The following is a 5,868-nucleotide window of genomic DNA, read 5'->3' as shown; positions in this document are numbered from 1 at the left end:
GTTCTGATCATTGTTTTTGAGAACCAAAGCGAAAAAAATAATGCTTTTCGAATATTAGTTTTGATGGGTCATTTTCTATCCTGTATATCCTTTCATTAATGGACCTTGGGTAACATTACATTTATCTTATTTAGTTTTTTTTTAAGATTTTAAAAAATTTATTTACTCATGAGAGAGAGAGAGAGAAAGAGAGAGAGAGACAAGCAGAGAGAGAAGCAGGTTCCCCATGGGGAGCCCCATGTGGGGCTGGATCCTAGGGTTCCAGGATCACACTCTGAGCAGAAGGCAGATGCTTAACCATGGAGCCACCCAGGCACCCCTTATTTAGTTTTATATCATCAAATTCAGAAAAATGATCCTGATGAATTAGGAAAACTCTTCTGATAACTATAATTGAAATATTTACCCACTGACTTCAGTGTCGACCATATCAATTTATGAATGCTTTATATTAGTGCCAGCACTATAATAACCAGATTACAAGATTCCATTTGAAGCAAAACCAAAGAAATTTTGTATAGCAATAGTCTGTGATTCTGGGCCTGGAAAATAAGCCATACTGACTCTAACATATGCTACATGTAATTTCCTATTTATAATATTTAAAGTATAAACTAATAATATTATAGCTAATTGTTAGCCACTGTTGGGGAAAATATATAAATATATATCATCTTACCTTCTTAGCAAAATAAATGATTACAAAGCATAAGGTATATCTAGGTAAATGTCATTATAAATTAAGTACAAAACATTAAAACTATTTCAAAAATAAATAGCACAAGCATGACACTACTATTAAATAAATTAAGATTATAGGCATTTATTATGGGTTGAATTATGTCCCCACTGCCAAAAAGAAAAAAAGTTTTGGAATCCTAACCTCTAGTATTTCAGAATGTGACCTTATTTGGCAATAAGGGGTAATAAAGGTAATAATAAAAGCAAAAGCAATAAAGCTAAATGGGTCATCAGGGTGAACTTGAATCCAATGGCTGTGTTCTTTATAAAAAAGGAGGAAATTTGGACACAGAGAGATACACTCAGAAGGAAGTTAATGTGAAGAGGAACAAGAACATGGTCACCTCCAAAGCTGAGAAGATAAATATATCTTTCTTTCACAGCCCCTCAGAAGGAACTAATCCTGCCAACATCTTGATTTCAGATTTCTAGCCTCTGGAACTGTAAGAGATTAATTTCTGTTTTTTAAGCCATCAGTTTGTGATAGTTTGTTATGGCAATCTTAATAAACTAGACAGTATTGTGGAGAATAATCTAAAGTATTTTTTTTTATTTTCTACCATTAGATTTACATTATTTTCCAGAGTACAACCAATAATACAATTTTTCATTTCTAAATTGCTATTTCTTTTGAGAGATTGTTAATTTTGAGTTTGTACAATTTAAAGGGAATGCATTTTTTTGAAGTGGGTCTTTTTTAAAATGTAAATTCAATTAACTAACTTATAATATATTATTAGTTTCAGATGTAGAATTCAGTGGTTCATCAGTCTTATATAACAACCCAGTGCTCATTACATCAAGTGCCTCCCTAATGCCCACCACCCAGTTACCTCATTCTTCCTCCCCACTCCTCCCAGCACCCCTCAGTTTGTTTCCCTGGAAGTGGAACACCCAACCCCCAAGAAGAATTGCTAAACCGCAGGGAATGCCTGTACTTTAAATTTTGTCAGATTACTTTCCTGAATACTTGGGTCAGTTTACACTGCCTATACAATAAGGTTTTTAACTCCCCACCATCACCACCACACTTGACATTTTTCATCTTCTAAATTTTTGTCAATCTAATAATCGTGAAGTGCTGTCTCATTATTGCTTGATTTGCATTGCCTTGATTACTGACAAATTTGAACATGTTTTCAAATGCTAATAGGCCTTCTGGATTTTCTGTTGTAATGTTTTTATTCATGTCTTTTTTATTTTCTCATTAGATATTTAGTCTGCTGGGCTGCCATCACAAAGCATCACACAGAGTGGGTGGTTTAAACCAGAAAATTAAATTTCTCACAATTCTGGTGGCTCCAATTCTTAAGGGAAACAGTTGGCAGGTTTGGTTCCTTTTGAGGCCTCCTCCTTCATTAGCTTGTAAACAGTGGTCTTCTAACTGTCCCTTCACGTGGTCTTTCCTCTGTATGTGTTGTGTCCTAATTTCTTCTTATATGTATACCTGTCATATTGGATTATGTCTTCATTTTATCTTAATCACCTCTTTAAAAGATCTATCTCCAAATATAGTCACATTCTGAGATACTGGGTATTAGGACTTAAACATATGAATTTGGGGAAGGGGCACGACAGTCCATTATATAAGTGATGCAAAATGTACTAAAAATATTTGAGGCCTGAATGACCTGCAGATATAAAATACTGTTCTCCAAGTATAGATTTACTAACCACATCTTCCCACTTATGTCACTAATTTCTTCATATAGCTTCGCTTATAACTAAATCATAAATCCGGTGAGAAAAATGTACAATATTTTTTGATATTGATCAACAACTTCTACAACTATCCTTTTAAATGATTGTCTTCCATATTTGGCCTCTTAGTGCTTAGGAAACAACTGCTTATGGTATTTTAATTCAAGAATGTAAAGCTAACTAAAGATAAAAACATGCTTTATATTTCCATTTAATGTTAGAAATTAAGATATAACAGATCACATTAAATATCAAACTACTTTTCTAGAAAACATAATCAAATGAAGAAGCCAAACTTCTCTTTGATTTTAGTACAGTAAGGAAAAACTCTGCTGAATACACAGAAAAATAAAATTTCTGCCTTATGGTCTTGATAATACAGGAGTTATTTCAAAATATGACTAATATTTTATGCTTGAACTATGTAAAATTACAAACACTTTTTAAAAAAAATTTATGAGTCTTTCTCATGTAACTTCCAGCTTAAAAAAAGTCTCTTTGTGTTCATTCTGGATTTTCTTTGTTCAAGTAACTGTACAATAGAGAAAATTTTTTTCCTTATACCAGAAAAATCCCCTTGTGTCAGAATAACCATATCCACATTTCTAAGATGTACACAGAAGTGTAGTATAGTAAATACCTATGGTTTTGCCAATGGCATCTGGTAGAACTAGGGCTAGTATGTTTGTCTGCAAATATTTATATGGATAGGACATTTGTGGGAAAAACTAATGTAACATCCTTACCTAAACATTTATGATCAACATCTGTCTCTTTAATTTAAACCTTTTAACAAATCTATAAGGTCGGTAATATTATCCTTGATTTAAAATTAGTTATCTAAGGCATAGAGACGTAAAGTTACCACAATAGAAAAAAAAATGTTTTTTTTTCTAATTCTCTTCCTTTGGGATTAAAACTCAAAGTAGAGCTAATTCAAAACAAAGAACTAGTTGCAACTATACCATGTAAGTGACTTAGAGGTTGTCACTTTTGACATCATAAGAAAAAAACTATACAAACTGAAAGTCAATTTTTTAGTACTCATCATGGGACAAAGTTTGGAAGGCAAACTACCATTCTGAAATCTGGAGAAGCAGGTGCTTTCTAAGATCTGCTTACCTGGAATAGAAGCCATTGAAAGAAGCATGAGTCGTAATTTTGATGCATTTCTGGAGATAAGCATGGACTAGCATAAGAGTGACAGACTTATGGGGTACCATACACTTTTATCAGCTTTATCTCCAGGAATCCCATCAAGTTCTAAAAATGAGCATCTGAGAAAGATTCTTTATTTTACTTGCAAGGGGTAGGGGACACAGACTCTCTCCAATCAATGACTCGTAGAAACACCCAAAGCCCAAAGTGAGACAAAAATAAGGAATCAGAGGAATGTAAAGTCTCTGATACCTAAAACAGACATTAAATACAGCCAAATAATTAGTCAAATATCATAAATCCTCACATTAAAGACTTATTTACCTCAATTTCTATTCCTTAATACAACATGTTTGGCTTTCCTAAAGGCAAGAAAAAAAAACTGAAGAGAAAAAGAAGTCATCAGAATTAGTCTAGGGCATTATACAGATGTAAATTAGTAGACAGGAACTATAAAACAACTGTAAATATCAAGCAAGAACAGATAGGTTACATTAACTCTAAGACAAGATCTCTAAGAATCAAAAGTAAATGCTAGAAATATTTTTTTTTAAAGGCAAATGCTTTTGATAGTCTTATAAGTAATATACTTGGCATGCTTGAGGAAATAATTAGTCAGCCTGAGCATAGAGCAACATAAACTTTCCAAATTAAAATAAAGAAAGGGAATATCCTGTGACCATAGGAGAACATTAAAAAATATAACACATTAGAATGAAAAAAAATAGAAGAAACATTTGAAATTAAAACAACTGAGAACTTTTCAAAACAAATGACAAGCATCAAACCACAGAGCAAGGCCCCCAAAGAATGTTAACATCACAAAACAAACAAACAAAATAAACATCCATATCTAGGCAAATCATATTAGCAATGCAGAAACCCAAAGAAAAACATAAAATTCTGAAGGAAAAGGCCAGGGTGAGGAAAAACACAACCAACAAAGGAATAAGAATAAGAATTAGAGTATTGCTTGCTTCAGCAGCACATACACTAAAATTTGAATGCTACAGAGATTAGCATGGCCTCTGCACAAGGATGGCATGCAAATTATTGAAATGTTTCATATCTTTTCATCAACTGATTAAAAAAGAAAAATCACATTACTTTCAGAAAACTCACCAGCAAAAAGAATGAGTGAAATATTTAAAATGTTAAAAGAAAAACTCATCAACTTAGAATCCTAGAGCTAGTGAAATGATTCTTCAAATTTAAAAGAGAATAAAGACTTTCTGAAGCACACAAAAATAGAAGGAAACCATTGTCAGCACCTGTTCTACAAGAAATATTGCAAAATATTCATTGGATGCAAAAAATAAAATAAAAATAGATCAGAAATTTGTATCTAAATGAAAAGAGGAGCTTTGAGCAATAAATAAAGTTAAAGAATGAATAAAGATAGATTTTTGTTCTATTTCTTAATTAGCTTAAAACCTGGTACCTGGGCAGTCTGGGTGGCTCAGCAGTTTAGCGCCGCCTTCAGCCCAGGGTCTAGCCCCACATTGGGTTTCCTGCATGGAGTCTGTTTCTCCCTCTGCCTGTGTCTCTGTCTCTGTCTCTCTCTGTCTTTCATAAAAAAAATAAATAAAATCTTAAAAAAAAAAAAACTGGTACCTACATAAATATAGTCAACTCGTCTTTGACAAAAGAGCAAAAGTAATGTAGTGGAGCAAAGTTTAGATATAATACCAAAGGCACAATCTATGAAAGAGGTACTTGGTAAGTTAGACTTTAGTCAAGTTAAAAATTTCTACTCTGGTAAAGATGTTAAGTGAATGAAAAGACGAGTCACAGAGTGGGAGAAGATACTTGCAAAAGACACAATTCTTAAAGGACTACTTTCCAACATATACAAATAACATTTAAAAGTCAAATGGAGAAGGGAGCGTGGTTGGCTCAATCGTTTAAGCATCTAACTCTTGATTTTAGCTCCTGTAACGATATTAAGATCTTGGATTGAGTCCTGCTTTGGGCTTCATACTCAATTGGGGGTCCATTTGAGATTCCTTCTATTTCTCTTTCCTTCTGTGCCTCCCCACTGTTCTTTCTCTCTTAAAAGAAATTTAAAAAAATGAAAATAAGGAAACAACCCAGTTAAAAAAAAATGGGTCAAAAACCATAACAGACAAAACACCACAGAAGACACATGCATCTTAAAAACCCTTCCCTCATTTCAACGAGTGGTGTCCAAATTTGGTGTCCACAGACATAAAAAATGATCTAAACATAGACCATAGATATTAACTCAAAATGAATCCCAAATCTAAA

General features: G+C 33.0%; 1 pseudogene; it reads left to right on the top strand.

The window, feature by feature from the left end:
- The first annotated feature begins 4,573 nt into the window (after window positions 1-4,573).
- LOC112922951 (U6 spliceosomal RNA) lies at window positions 4,574-4,673 on the top strand (annotated as a pseudogene).
- Window positions 4,674-5,868: the final 1,195 nt, after the last annotated feature.

This window comes from Vulpes vulpes, chromosome 16 (genome assembly GCF_048418805.1).
Source record: "Vulpes vulpes isolate BD-2025 chromosome 16, VulVul3, whole genome shotgun sequence".
Lineage (NCBI taxonomy): Eukaryota > Metazoa > Chordata > Mammalia > Carnivora > Canidae > Vulpes > Vulpes vulpes.
This window is presented reverse-complemented; position numbering and strand designations above follow the sequence as displayed.